Raw genomic sequence first — 15721 nt, 5'->3', positions numbered from 1 at the left:
AATGCTCTGTTCTCAGTGTAACAGGCTCCATAAATCTAGTTCAGTACAGCATTTACAGTTACTATTAATGGGGCCTTCTCTGTTTATATTTTCAACAATTATACTGGTAGGAAAAGCCAATTGGACTTTTACAAGAGGGGCACCAAAAGTGTATTTTATGAATGTTGCAAGGTGGGCCCCTAGAAACCATATAGCACATTGGTATTTTCTGCCTAGGCTTTAGGGGGGAAAAAAAAAACACCCAGAAACAAAAAACAAAAAACCCTGTCATTTAGTAAATGGAAAGCTGCAGAAATGAGGATGATATAAAACCAGCAAAGCAGGGAAAAGCAATTGTCAAAGCTACTCAGGGTTTTATAGCAGTTGAAATTGAGTGATGTAAAAATTCTTTTCCTGGTTATAGAAAATTTTATTTTCTTTCAGTATTCACCAGTGACCATTCCATTTTCATGTAAACAATTTTTCTGCCCTGCTTAGCAACAGATTTTTCATACAATAGCATCACAGTAACCAGTGTTACTCTTGTAATTTGGTGTGGCTGTTTGGGGTTTTAGGAATATTCTTTTGAATGGGGCAGAAAGAAACACTAGCTATTTCTTGGTACTTTATCAAGCTCATTAAATATCCATCCATTTGCTGGATATTTTCTTATTGCTTTCATAAGGTAATTTTGCTTTTTTTCTCTCCTGAGGCATGGTAAGTCACCAGACCAAAGACTATGATTACTGAAGGAATACTCCATTGTGTTCTGAATTTATGTGAGATTTCACAGGATAGCAGATGGGTTTTCTCATTTCTACAGGCAAAAACAGGCCTTTGAGAGATATTCAGTGTTGTCTCAAAACAGGATAGAAGTTTATTTGTTTTTATTTTTTAATTTGTTAAATAATATATCCTGGGCATTAGGTTCAAGATGGTTCCTTGAGTATATTACTAGGTTAATGGATAATATTTAAAAATACATTATCATTTAAAAAAATTAGTTGAAGAGATAAAATAGAATATTTTTGTCTCATTTGAAAACTGATGAATTTCTTATTTCCTGAAATAGCAATTGGAAAAGCTTTGGACTTTGAGTCAGACAGCATTGGTAGGTTCTAGATCTGTCTGTCACTAAGCTGTAGAATGTCCTATAGATATCTACAGAATTGAATTTTTAGCATTTATGTAATAATGCATCATGAATTACTTATATGAAGGTTATTTTTATCTTTTTCTATTTCCTAACTAATATAATTCCTCATGTAAAATGTCTACATTGGCCAAATGGCCTCCCGACACCTCTCTGAACCCATCTTAAAGTCAATGGTATTACTAACTAAGTAGACTCTTGTCTAATTGAATTTGCTTACATTCATATATTTGAGAGCATAAATTCTTTGACTGTTCAGTACCATCCTCTTGCTTCTACTCTATTTGTGTAAGTTTTAAGTATTCTTCCAAGAGTTCACTAAAATCAAGGACTTCAAGTGGGAAAATATAACATTGTAATTTACAGATTCTATGGATTCACTCAAAAAGTGCTTAATAAAGACAAATGGAAGAAAGAAAAGATAGTCAGGATTTATATAGGCAGAATCAGCAGGATTGGGAAGGGAAAGACATTCTAGATGAAAAAAATATCCTAACAATGTAAAATGTCAATAATGTGCTTGAAGTGTTCAGAGAGTAGTCAGAGTACAACTGGCTGAAGATGAAGAGTTTATGCTGAGGAATATTTAAGTGTGGAGCATTTTAGCTACAAGTAACAATAACCCTGCCAAGCTGCCAAGCTAATTTAATCAAAGGAGGAATGTATTGCTGCATTATAGGGATATCCTACCCAATTCAAGAGGAGGGATGTGTTTGCCTCTAGGAACACATGAAAACAGAGACCAGGGTGTAACAAGGAATCCAGACCCAGCCTTTATTTTCCATCTCTTATCTTTTATATTTCTGCCTCTCTCTTTTCTTTCTTTTCCTCTTACTGTAAAGCAGTCTTTCCAGGTTTCTCATTCAAATGGAAGAAAATGGCTACTGCCAACACTTCAGAAGGCAAGCATCCTCTAACTGTCAGGCGTGATTCCAGATTTCTTAGGAAGGAATTGCAGGAACTCATGGGCTTAACACAGGAGGCTGTGATGATGAGGTCATCTGGAAGAAAAGGGGAGAGAGGTTGGGTTATAAACTCCAAATTTTCTAATATAAAGATGAATAAAAAATAAGCCCCCAAATTTAGCTCCCTTAACTCCTCTTTTCTCTCTTCCCTTAAGTCAGCTAGTCAAGCCTATTGATTTATCTTTCTCTGTGCCTTTAAAGTCATTCTTTCTGATTTCCTTGCCACCATTCCAGTCTTGACTACCCTTTATTCTATTGCAAAGTAATCTATCTCCTTTAGATCCTATGTCCTTATCCCTTTGTACCATATGCCTTATACAGCTCTTCTTCATAAACTTCTACTTTGGGAATGCCATGTTGTACACTTCTCAGCCCTAGATATTGTCCATGACTTCTCATTGTCTAAGAGGAGTGTTTAGCCTCTGGGAGCTGAGTGCCCTCCATGGTCTGGCCCTGACTCTGTCTTGTCCCATGTCTTCTATGCTCTGGTTCCACCCAGATCAAAGTATTTGCTGCTGGGCATTTGCCCACAGCACGTTTATTCCCCAATGTCAGGAGTCTCCTGTTCCTCTACAGATTGTGCCTTTTCTGTTCTACTCATCTAGATTCTACCACTGGATGCCATTTCAACTCTCTGCTCATTAAAGCCATGTGATCACTCCCTCTTCAGAACTCCTGTAGCACTTTTTACCTGAACTGCAAATCAACATGTCACTTTTTCCTTATAACTCTTCATATCCATGGAGTTTCCCAAGCAGAGTGCCTTGCATAGCGGGAGTAGGCCCAGGGCAATAACTGCTCGATGAGGATAAAGAAGTGACAGCTCAGCACTGAGTCTTATGCAAACTGTATCCCTCTTTGTGAGCATATTGTAGAAGTTCTAGACACTAGTACATGTGGTAAGAGAATTAATTTATGGAAACCACCAGAAAGCATGTGTACTCAACACATGTGAAAATATATAAGACAAATATCCTAACAAGTTCATAACCAACTAAACTGTGTTCTAATTCATCCCATATTTATATATTTCAGATGAAAGAAAAATAAAGAAGTAGCAAAACTAGTGTCACTGAAACACCTATCCTTATTATAATTATTTAAATAATTTGAAAGCAATCGATCCTAGGCTTTCTCATGGTAGGAAAATTCCACTTACACTATAGAAAGGTATTGTAATTTTAAAAAATTAGAATTTGGTGCTACTTTTGTGAAGTTTTTATTTTTAACAAAACTTGCAGGCCAATTCTGAATACTTCTAAAGTATAATCATTAATTTTTATAGATGTTTACCTAATAGGATTTTTCTACCTTTATTGTTGTATCACATTTTTCTTGTGGTTTTAGTAAACTCACTAGAACTAAGACATTAACAGATACCAGCAAAATGTAATGCGACTCACGCATGCTACATACAGGACACAAGAAATAAACTGTAGAGAAAACTTTCTTCTAAGTAAAACCTTATCTCAGATTCTACTAAGTATTTGTACGTATGCCATTTGATTTATATATATCCCTTCATTTCTTTGCATAAGTATTTGATTTGTAGCATGCCCTACCCACCTACCTTCTTTGCTAGGTTAAGAAAAAGATTCAGCTGATGGATACCCTAAAAGTACTGACTTCACCACTACACAATCTATCCATGCATCAGAATTACACTTATACTCCATAAATTTATACAATTTTTTAAAAAGAGTTAAAAATATGTTTGTAAACAAAGGAAAAAAGCGGGACAGATGGAGCAAAATATCCAAATAGAACCTTCCATTGATCATCCCCCCCATAGGAGCATGAAATTTAACAACAATCCACACAAGAAACCACCTCCATAAGAACCAAAATCAGATGAATGATCACAGTGCCTGGTTTTAACAGTATATCAAAGAAAGAGACACTGAAGAGGGTAGGAAAGTCAGTCTTAAATTGCCGACATCTCTCTTCTCCCACAGCAGTCACCACATCGCACAGAGAATCTGTGCTTAGGGGAGGGAGAGCACAGTGACTGTGGGACTTCATATTGGAGCTTAGTGCTGCCTGTTATAATAGAAAACAACACAGGGCAAAATTCAGCTGTCACACATAGACCAGCCCTAGCAAGAGGGGAATTGTCCACCTCAGCATTTGCAACTTGAGTTCTGGCTCAAGTTCTGGCAACTTGAGTGGCCAAGGGAGTGCTTGCACCATTCCTCCTCCAATCCCAAGCAGTGCTGCTCACAGCTCCAAGAGAAAGTCCTTCCCTCTGCTTCAGGAGAGGAGAGAGTAAAGAGGACTTTGTCTTGCAACTTGGATACTAGCTTACCACAGTAGAATAGGGCACCAGGCAGAGTCCTGAGGCCCCCATTTCTGATTCTACCTCCTGGACAATGTTCCTGGGCCACAAGAGAACCCACTGAGTTGAAGGGAAGGACTCAGTCGTGGCAGTTCATCACCTGCTGTCTAAAGAGCCCTTGAGCCTTAAATGAACATAAACAGTAGCCTGGAAGTACTCACTGCAGCCTTGGGTGACATCCAGTGCCGTGCTGGTTTTAGGTATAATCCAATATCCCCACCTGTGGTAGCCATGGGGAGATATTCCTTCTACTTGGAGAAAGCAGAGTGAATAGTAAAGGGGACTCTGTCTTGCAGCTTGGGTACCAGCTCAGCCACAGTGGGGTAGAGTACAGAGTGGGCTCCTGAGGTCCCTGACTCCAGGCCTTGGCTCCTAGATAGCCCTTCTGGACTCTTTCTGGGACAGAGGGGAGCCAATTCCTGAAATGAGAGAGATACAGGCCTGGCAGCATTTACCATAAACTGACTAAACAGCCATTGGATTTTGTGGTATCAGCGGTAGCCAGGCCGTACTTGCTATGGGCCTGGAGAAGTGGTAACCATGAGGAAACACTCTTCCTTCTCAACATTGGCGTTGGCAAATAATTTATGGCTACGTCTTCAAAAGCAATTGCAACAAAACCAAAAATTGACAAGTGATACCTAATTAAACAAAAGTGCTTTTGTACAGAAAAAGAAATGGCAGAGTAAAAAGACAGCCCACAGTACTGGAGAAAATATCTACAAACTATGCTTCCAACAGAGGTCTAATATCCAGAATTTATAAGATGCTTAAACAGCTCAACAAGCAAATAACACATAATCCCATCTAAAAGTGGGCAAAAAACATTAACAGACACTTGTAAAAAAAAAAAAATACAAGCAGCCAAGAAGCATATGAAAAAATGCTAATCATCAGAGAAATGCAAATCAGAACTGTAAGATATACCATCTCATAGCTGTTAGAATGCCTATTATTTAAAAAAGATTACTCAGCTATTGCATTATTTTTAAAAAGACAACCCAGAATATTGGAGAAAATATCTGCAAACTATGCATCAAACAGAAGTTTAATATCCAGAATTTATAAGATACTTAAACAACTCAACAAGCAAATAACAGATAATCCCACCTATGAACAGACACTCCTCAAAAAAAAAAGACATACAAGCAATCAACATGCGTATGAAAAAATGTTCATCATCACTAATCATCAGAGAAATGCAAATCAAAACTGTGAGACATACCATCTCACAGCCATCAGAATGCCTATTATAAAAAAGGATTAAAAAAAACCAAAACAGATGCTGGTGAGGCTACAGACAAAAGGGAATGCACTAGTGGTGGGAATGTAAATTGTCCAACCACTGTAAAAAGCAGTTTGGAGATCTCTCAAAGAACTTGAACAGAACTACCATTCAACCCAGCAATCCCATTACTGAGTATATACCCAAAGGAAAATAAGTTCTACCAAAAAGACACATGCACATATGTTTATTACAGTATAATTCTCAATAGCAAAGACATAGAATCAACCTAGGTGCCCATCAACAGTGAATTAGATAAAGAAAATGTGGTACCTATACACAGTGGAATACTATGCAGCCATGAAAAAGAATGAAATGGTGTTCTCTGCAGCAACATGGGTTCATCTGGAGGCCATCATCCTAAGTGAATTAACACAGAACAGAAAACCAAATACTGCATGTTTTCATTTGTAAATGAGAACTAAACATTGAGTACAGGTGGACATAAAAATGGGAACTACAGATACTGGGGACTACTGGAGAAGGCAGAAGGGACATGGACCAAAAAAACTATCAGGTACTATCCTCTCTACTGGGAAACAGGGCCATCCATACCCCAATTCTTAGCATCACGTAATATATCCATTTAAAAAACCTGCACTTGACCCCGTGAATCTATAATAATATTGGAAATTATTTTTAATAGAAAAAGAAAAAATGGAAAGTAGGTTATAGACATCACATAAATCTCATATTTTTATATCGATAAATACAAATATATATGTGCCTGGATACATAGATATATATGTGCAGGAGTGTGTATGTGTGTCTGTGTAATATTTTAGATTTATGTACGTCAAGTTTATAACAGAAGCTGTATAAAGGAAAGACTATTAAAAAGAAAATTTCAAGGATTAAGTTTTGGTTGCTCATACTGTTGATACATCTTTTCAACACTTCTCTCTCTCATAATTTATCTATGTATCTGCCTGTTACCTGTGTATATACATACATCCTGTAAATGTGTAAGCTCCTTGTGGAGAGGAAATGTTTTATCGTTTTTTTCATTCCCACAACATGGTTAATTCATTGCAGTTTTACCATAAATATTTTGCTGTGTGAAAGAATAAAGGAATTAATGTAACATTATTTCACATGTACCAAATAATGTGATTTTTCAAGAGGCGAAATACTTACCAACAGCGGGAGAATGAACTATCAAAAGTATTACATTTGGACATTTTCACTGAAGTATGATCTTACAGTAATTAACTATGTAAAGAAAAATCTGAATAAATTACAGAGTTAGGTGTTAAAAAGCATTCTTTGGTGTAGTCAAAAGGCACTTGGAGAGAAGTGATATTTCCTGAAAAGCAATTCTTAATGCACTGAAAAAATAAACATAGAAATTGCATTACACAAACATTTCACCGTGTAACAGATTTAAAGTGTGTGTTTTCTGTTTTGTGTGTGGCTCTCGGAAGTAAGTTGACTAGTTAAAAAGTAGACCTTGCGACTCTTGATAGACTTTATTTTAAAACTCCACTGACCTGACTTTAGTAGGGCATTTCTTTTGAGGTCACAGTTGTGGAAAGTGGATTCAGTCATTTCAGACCATATGGGAGAGCAACAAGCATAAACCTATGTAAATTACATGGTCATGGTGTTTTAACAAGTTGGAATAAGACAAGTTATTCCAACTAGTTACGTTTATAGGTTATTTAGAAAGATTTGTTTAAATGTTTGTCCACTAGATTTAACATCTTCTTGAGCTTTGGGAATATTTTATATAACTTCTTCGAAGTATTTTAGCCTCCTCTTTACATGTTTAACATCTTCATTTTTCCTTACTCAAGGAAAAATACTATTTGAAAACACAATAATGGTGGCTTCTGTTTTAGGTCCCAAGTAGTGACATGGAGTAAAGGGCTTATCACTTAGGTAATACCTGGATTAACCATAAATGCCCACTGTCTTCATGGTATGTGCTTCAGGGGTTAAATCTCAACTTTATTTACTCTCACCATTTTATCTTCCCTGAACACTGCTAGTACTGTCAGGAGACAGACTGTTAAGGGAGAATCACGGAAGGAGACCACATTATGTTTATTAGCAGTCCTGGCAACAGATCTCCAAATAGTAGATAGACATAACATGGTGAGTTTGTCCATACAGAAGGAAGTACTCCAGCCTGGTGGGTAGTCTGCATGCAGTGCCAAGAAGGCTGTCCTAACAGGTGGCCAGCCCATGGTATCTGAGGAATTTGGCAGAAGGTAACAGTGAGCTGGAAGCATTGGGGCTATCAGGCAGAAACTTTTAGGATTTAACCATGGGTACTGGAGTGACAAACACATTCACTTGAAAGTGAAACTAATAGTCTGGTTAGTATATGATATAGATGACAGTTTTGAAACTGACAGTAAATTCTGTGAGGGATTATTGTGAGTGGGAGAGATCACTCAAGTCTTTATGTATAACGTAGAAAGAATGTAGTTTGAAGGAATTACAAGATTTGGTTAAGTAAGTGGAAAATAGAGACATTCAAGTTTTATCCCAATTTAAAGTATAATGCTTCAATCCCTGAGGTATTCATTTAAAAGAGAGCTAGAACATGATTAAAAAACTGGAAAGATAAAAATTCTATACTACTGCACATGGGCAGGAATTTTTTCACAGCCATCCTGAAGCAGCAATATATAACTTAGGTGCATTTGTATTTTTCCAATGAATGTGTTTTTTCTTAGAGCTTGAACATCACTCTGAAAAGAATATTTCAGCCCTGTGCCTCACTCTTATCTTTGTATGTGTGTCAAGGTTGGTCCTCGAAGTCCCGTGTAGCAGTTGCTACTTGTCATTGTCCTACTCGTACCCAGTAAAAAAAAGTGCAGCATTGAAGAATGACACATTTAGCCATCCTATTAGCACCCAAAGTCAGAGCATGGCTATACTTCAGATCAGAATTGTAAAGGTGATGATAAATGCAAGCTATGGGGAAATTCATCTCAAATATTATTTTCCCAGATCTGATGGGACTGATCCTTTGTAACTATTTTTAATGGATGGTGTAAGGGATATGAGGCATTTCTATGGGCTCCTCTATGAACTTTTTAAGATACAATGATAAAGCTAAGGAACAAATTCCAAAAGAATTTTGTAGGTAATGGAATCATGGAAGCCAGTATAACAATCCTCTGTAATTCACAGCATTCATTTTAAGCTCATGCCTAAAATAAGAAATGAAAAAGAGCTATTTTCAGACAGACAAGTTCATTAATATCATAAAGTCATGAAATTTTAGAGCAGGAGGACAATTTAGAATCACTTTTTCATATCTTGAGTTTTAAAGCTGAAGCCCAGGGAGGTTCTCTAAGTTGTCTGAGGACATCAAGTCAGTCAGTGGCAGGACCTGATGTAGAGGCTGGGTCTTCTGACTACCCCAATGGGCAGTTTCTAAGTCAAGGTTTATTAACCCTGGAGTTAAACATGAAAAAGCACCTTTAAGAATGTTGTCCAAGAGGCTCACTGTCAAGTCTAGTTAGATTAAATGTGGAATACAATAGCAGGAGACCGTAATGAGAACACTGCACAGTGGAATGAGGAACAAGCTACTATGAAGGGCAGAATGGTGCAGTGAAAACGCTACTAGACTAAAAATAAGACAGGAGTTGAGGGAGAGAAGGCAGAAAAACTAAAAGGTTAACATTCATTGAGCACTTACTATGTGCTAGGCACGGTCCTGGATGCTTAGATGTACTTTATTTCATCTAATCTTACAAAAGCTTCCAATAAAAGTAATATTATTAACACTATCTTTAATTTTACAAATTAGAAGAAAATGAGAATTTCCTAAGGCACACAGATAGAGTCTGGATTCAGCAGAATGAGGATTTTTAAAAAAAGATATTTTTGACTTAAATGACCATATCTTTTTCATAACTTATTGCATTGTGCATATAAAATGAAATAATATACTGTATACAATGTTGAAAATAAAGCACATTGCAGGTGACAGGAAGCTTAGTGAATGATGGGAACACTCTTATAATAGACTAAAGTCAGGGGGTTGCATTTCTTAGTGGCAGTGTGACCTTAGTTAAGTCAGCTTATTTCTAGGAATCCACTTTTCTCATTGATAGCATGACAGTATTTTCCTTTGTCTTGTTACAAGATTTTTTGTGATAGTCGATTTTTAAAAAATGCTTGAAGTATGATGTTTTTTACATGTCAAAAGTACATAATATGGATAGAAGAAAATTTAGTTGAAAAAAGTTTCAGTTGTTTTTTGAATTGCAGTTGATCATTCAGACCTTTGGTTTTAACTAAGAAAAAATATAATAATATGATATATAAAGAATTTGGAGTACGAGAAACAGTGTAGTCATAACCTACAAATAGAGGTATATTCTAAGGCAGTGATTCTCACTGTTACAAGATCATAGGAATCACTGGAACCTTTACAAAGATGTGGGTTTTCTGGATCAGAAAAGCTCTCAAAGTTTCTTGTTTAGTAAGTGTGTAATGGTGCCTGGGAATATGTTCATTTAAATCATTACAGATGGTTCTTGCAATCATAGTTACCTGCATTAGAATCACCTGAGTTTTGCTTAAAAATGCAGCTTCCTGGTTCTTCCTCTTACATTTAGTAGTATGAGAATCACTAGGGGATTCTGCCTGAAAATATGAGTTTTAAATTAGACTGATGGTGATTTCTCAGCTCTCATGTAACTCTGGTAATAAGTGAGTGTTTGCTATTTCTTTGATCAGATGCCCTGTACATGATAGAACTGCAAGAAAATTCTAAACTGCCAGATAATAGTCTCAATTTATTTCATTCGAAGAAGTTTAGGGAATTGTTGAATTTCTCCTATAAAACTACATCACTACTGTTGCGTTAATTGTGGAAAGCTGAAAAATAAAACTAAGTATATTCTTGGTACATTTTTCTCTAATTTTTATGTGTATGTGTATGTGTGTATATACATATATGTATGCTGAAAATGATATTCATATCTGAGAGATTACTGTTTAACCTTTGATTTCAATAGCTTAGTACCTTCATTTGGCAAGTTGAATAAGGTCTAAAGCAGAGAAACAGCAGGAAATCAGGGAGGTACATATATCTCAGTTTTATAACAAAAAAGATAAGTAAGTATTTATAATCCCTTCTTGGCCTTCTAAAGAGGGTGAATGCCAAGAAAGATCTTTTGTTTTAGTGAATAGGGTGGTGGGTGCAGATGCAAAGTGGAGAAGCTCAGGAACCTAGTTGAGTATTCCTGCCTATACAGAAGGTTGAAACGACTTGTTATGGGGAAAGAAAGAGAGAGGACATAGAGATGATGGCTGCGACAGCCAACAGAAATTGTAACAGGATTTTCAGAACGGTTGTGCTCTATTGTACACAGTATCCTACATCCAGCTTCCCAAGAAATTTTCAGATAATAGTAAAAATATACATAGATTTTTCTCCCATTCTTTGACATTTGATGACCAGGTCAGTCCTTTTTACACACTAGATGGGTTTCTGGACAAGAGCCAGGGGAAGGAAAAGGTTGTGGAGACCAAGGTATATATATTTTTTTAATAATCTCAACTTTTATTTTAAATTCGGGAGGTACTTGTGCAGGTTTATTACATGAGTATATTGTGTGATGCTGATGTTGATGAATGATCCTATGAATGATCATAGGATGATGATCCTATCACCTATGGTATGCATAATCCTATTACCCAGGTAGTGAGCACAGTACTCAATAAGTAGTTTTTCAGCCCTTGTCCCTTCCCTTTCCTCTCTAGTAATCCCTGGTATCTCCTGTCGCCATCTTTATGTCCACATGTACCCAATGTTTAGCTCCCACTTGTAAGTGAGAATGTGCAGGATGTGGTTTTCTGTTCCCGTGTTAATTCACTTAGGATGATAGCCTTCAGATGAATCTATCTTGCTGTAAAGGACATGATTTTTTTCTTTTTCATGCCTGGGTAGTATTCTAGGGTGCACATGCATCACATTTTCTTTATCCCATATACTGCTGATGGACCCTTAGGTTGATTCCATGTTTTTGCTGTTGTGAATAGCACTGATACACCTGTGATTGCACATGTCTTTTTCGGTGGTGGAATTTTTTATTTTTTATTAGGTATATACCCAGTGATAGGATTGCTGAGTTGAATAGTAGTTCTGTTTAAGTTCCTTGAGAAATCTCCAAACTGCTTTCCAAAGTAGTAGAACTAATTTAAATCCATACCAGCAGTGCATAAACATTCCTTTTTCTCTGCAGCCTCATCAGCATCTGTTATTTATTTTTTATAGTAGCCATTCTGACTGGCATAAGATGGTATCTCATTATGGTTTTGATTTGCATTTCCCTGATGATTAGTGATGATAAACATGTTTTCATGTGCTTGTTGGCTGCTTGTGTGTCTTTTTTTTTTTTTTTTTTATGAGAAGTGTCTGTTCATGTTCCTTTGTACACTTTTAGATGGGATTATCTGTGTTTTGCTTATTGAGTTGTTTAAGTATATTACAGATTCTGGATATTAGACCTCTGTTGGATGCATAGTTTGCAGATATTTTCTCCAATACCGTGGGCTCTGTTTCTCTGATATTTATTTTGCTGTACAAAAGCTCTTTAGGCCTCATTTGTCAATTTTTGGCTTTGTTACAATTGCTTTTGAGGACTTAGTCCTAAATTCTTTGCTAATTCTGATATCTACAATGTTATTTTCTAGGTTTTCATTGAGGATTGTTATAGCTTGAGATTTTTACATTTAAGTCTTTAATCCATCTTGAGTTAACTTTTCTATATGATGAAAAGTAGGGGCCAGTTTTATTCTTCTGCATATGACTAGCCAGTTTTCTCAGCACCATTTATGAAATAGGGAGTTCTTCTCCTGTTGCTTATTTTTGTTGACTTTGTCAAAGGTCAGATGGTTGTAGGTGTGCAGCTTGTTTCTGGGTTCACTTCTCTGATCTATTATTCTATATGTCTATTTCTATACCAATATCATGTTGTTTTGATTACTGCAGCCATGTAGTGTAGTTTGAAGTCAGGTAGTGTGATACCCCTAGCTTTGTTCTTTTAGCTTAGCATTGCTTTGACTATTCAGGCTCTTTTTTGGTTCCATATGAATTTTAGAATTTTTTTTTTTTATAATTCTGTGAAAAAAGACATTGATTGTTTAAAGGAATGGTGTTGAATCTGCAGATTACTTTGAGCAGTGTGGACATTTTAATGACATTAATTCTTCCAGTCGATGAACACAGAATGTTTTTCCATTTGTGTCATCTCTGATTTTGCAGTGTTTTGTAATTCTCCTTGTAGAGATCTTTTATATCCTTGATTGGATGTACTCCTAGGTAATTTTGTGTGTGTGTGTGTGTGTGTGTGTGTGTGTGTGTGTGTGTGTCGGGGGGGGTATTGTAAGAGAGATTATATTCTTGATTTGGCTCTCAGCTTGAACATTACTGGTGTATAGAAATGTTGAACATTATTGGCGTATAGAAATACTACTGATTTTTATATGCTGATTTTGTATCCTGAAATTTAAAGTTATTTATCTGGTCTAGATAAACCCTTTGGCAGAGGCTTTAGGGTTTTCTAGGCGTAGAATCATATTGTCTGCAAACAGAGATAGTTTGACTTGCTCTCTTCCTATTGGATGCCTTTTATTCTTTCATTTGCCTGATTGCTCTGGCTAGGACTTCCAATACTATGTTGAATAGGAGTGGTGACAGCAACCTTGTCTTGTTCCAGTTCTCACAGGGAATGCGTCCAACTTTTGCCCAGTCATCATGATGTTGGCTGTAAATTTTTTATAGATTACTCATTTTTTTAATGTATGTTCCCTCTGACCTTATCTTCTTGGTCATTATCCCCATTTTCCCTCTCCTATCCGCACCTCTTACATTGTATACTCTAATAAATTTTGAAATACCTGTTGGTTACCCAATTCTGCCTTTTTTAAAAAGTGCAGACCTTTGCAGGTGCAATACAAGGCCATCTCTCCAGTGTGCATGCTTCACTGCCCTCAGTCAACCAACCCTCAGCTTGTATGCCATCCTCCCTGTGAAGTTTCATCTGCCTCTCTCAGATAAACTTCAGTGCTTTTTTAATTATTTATTTGTGGCAATTTTAAAATATTTCAATTAGAGTTATTTTACTGTTGCATTTAAATTTGTTTGCATGTATTTAATCGTCTTACTAAAAAGTTGAAGAATTACCTAGATTAGTTCACGTCAGACATAGAGACTATTCAACAGATGTTGGCTGAATTTAGACCAGCACTAAACCAGTTCCTGACAAGTCACTGGGACTCAATATTCACATTTTAAAGGAAAGATTTTAGAATATTGTCAACTGGGAACAATTTTATTTTTTCATTTGTTTAGGATTTTGGATCAATGTACTTGTATGAGCTATTCTTAAAATAAATTTCCTACGTTGAGAATCACATTTGAATTGATCAGAAATTGAAAAATTTGCTTTACAGGGATTATTTAAAGCCTGCTGACATTAGACAATTCCTGCATCAAATTTAGTGTAGGCTCTAGAAGTGTTTATGATGTAATTCAATTTTCACAGTATTTTGCAAAGTATAATCATCATAGACCCAGATTAGATTGTTTGTGCGGACTCTTCTATACATCTCTGAGCCCAGCTTTTCTTCTGGTAAACTCTCTTCAGTGAAATTGGTAATCTCTATGCATGCCATTGGCATATCTCCTAGAGACAGCCACAAAGAGTAGCAAAATTTGGGAGTATGATTGCTTCTCCCTGTATTATGAGGCAAGCTAGGAAATTTCTGAATGCAAAGTCACCAGGAAGAAATTCTGAACATGGCAGGCCCTGTTTTGTCTTTCCTAATCCCTAGAAGAAGGAATGGGGTAAAAATATTATGATAAAACCTTGAATCATTTTGCTACTGCCTACAGGGTTATATCTGGTGACTCCTACCCCGAGATGCTTCCTTGAGAATGGAGTGATGGAGAATTGCAATTACAGACTTTCACATTAGAAGTAAAAACTTACATTATGATGGGTGAAAAAACTATGCCAAATGAAGTACAACTTTAAAAGCTTGTAATTCTTAAGATCAACCATAGATTATTAACTTAGAAAAATAACAACTATGTATTTTCAACTGCAAACTACTCAATATTATTAACATTAGTTTGAGTTGTATATCCAGATATAGAATCACTCAAGGTTTCAACTTTAGTGGTAAATGTATCTTTAAATACATATTTACTATGCTGTCTGTAATAAAATTAAAATCCTGTTTATTTGATGGAAAGAAAATGATAGTTTGTAGGCTTTCGCAATAAAATGGGAAAACTTGAAACAGGGATTCTCATAAGATGAGATTTTTTTCTAAACTGGAAAATTCTCTAGACATAATGACTTGGGTGGACGTGGGAGGAAGAACATGAAATATAACAAGGGCATAATTTCATTTGAATAAAAGGAATTGGTGATTTATGTCAGAGAAGCTATGTTACAGATATCTAATTGCTAACCAGCTCTATCCGCATGGATATTTACCCGGATGTTGTCTCTTCATAGTATAAGTTCTGTCTGAGTCTGCGTGGTGAGTAGCTCTGAGACATACTCTTTTGACCTTTAGGATTCTTTAGGTCATAAAGTGTGTATTTTCTGAGACTAAACTAATGAGGCAAAAATTTAAATGAATGATGGAACATCTTTTTAAAATTATTAATTCCCAGGGATCAAGAGTGTTTAGGCACCCTCACTGTTTTCTGCTCAGAGTTACAGAAGGCTTCATTTCACTACTGAAAGGCTTCCTGATTCCCTCGTCTACCAGTAAGAATAAGCCCAATTTTTAAAAATGTTTTTAGAAAATTACTTTCATCTCTGCATGGCCTAAAATTTGCTTGAGGACACTATAAACCATTGGTCATTGCCACTAAATTTCAGGAAAGAGAGCCAGTGTAAATATTTTTGACACTTCTTTGAAATATGGTTTAAAATTATGCTATAAAAAAGGAACTTGCAAATCTAATTAAAATTTAATTTTAGTTTCATGTCACAAAGTAACCTACATGGACA

At 36.1% G+C, this 15721-nt stretch overlaps 1 protein-coding gene across 4 annotated transcripts in view; it reads left to right on the top strand.

Annotated features, from left to right (window-relative positions):
* The window catches only part of TMEM117 (transmembrane protein 117), a 530078-nt gene that overhangs the window by 441616 nt on the left and 72741 nt on the right, over positions 1-15721 (top strand). The window lies entirely within an intron of this gene.

The sequence above is a fragment of the Cebus imitator genome, unplaced genomic scaffold (assembly GCF_001604975.1).
Source record: "Cebus imitator isolate Cc_AM_T3 unplaced genomic scaffold, Cebus_imitator-1.0 Scaffold2, whole genome shotgun sequence".
Taxonomy (NCBI): domain Eukaryota; kingdom Metazoa; phylum Chordata; class Mammalia; order Primates; family Cebidae; genus Cebus; species Cebus imitator.
This window is presented reverse-complemented; position numbering and strand designations above follow the sequence as displayed.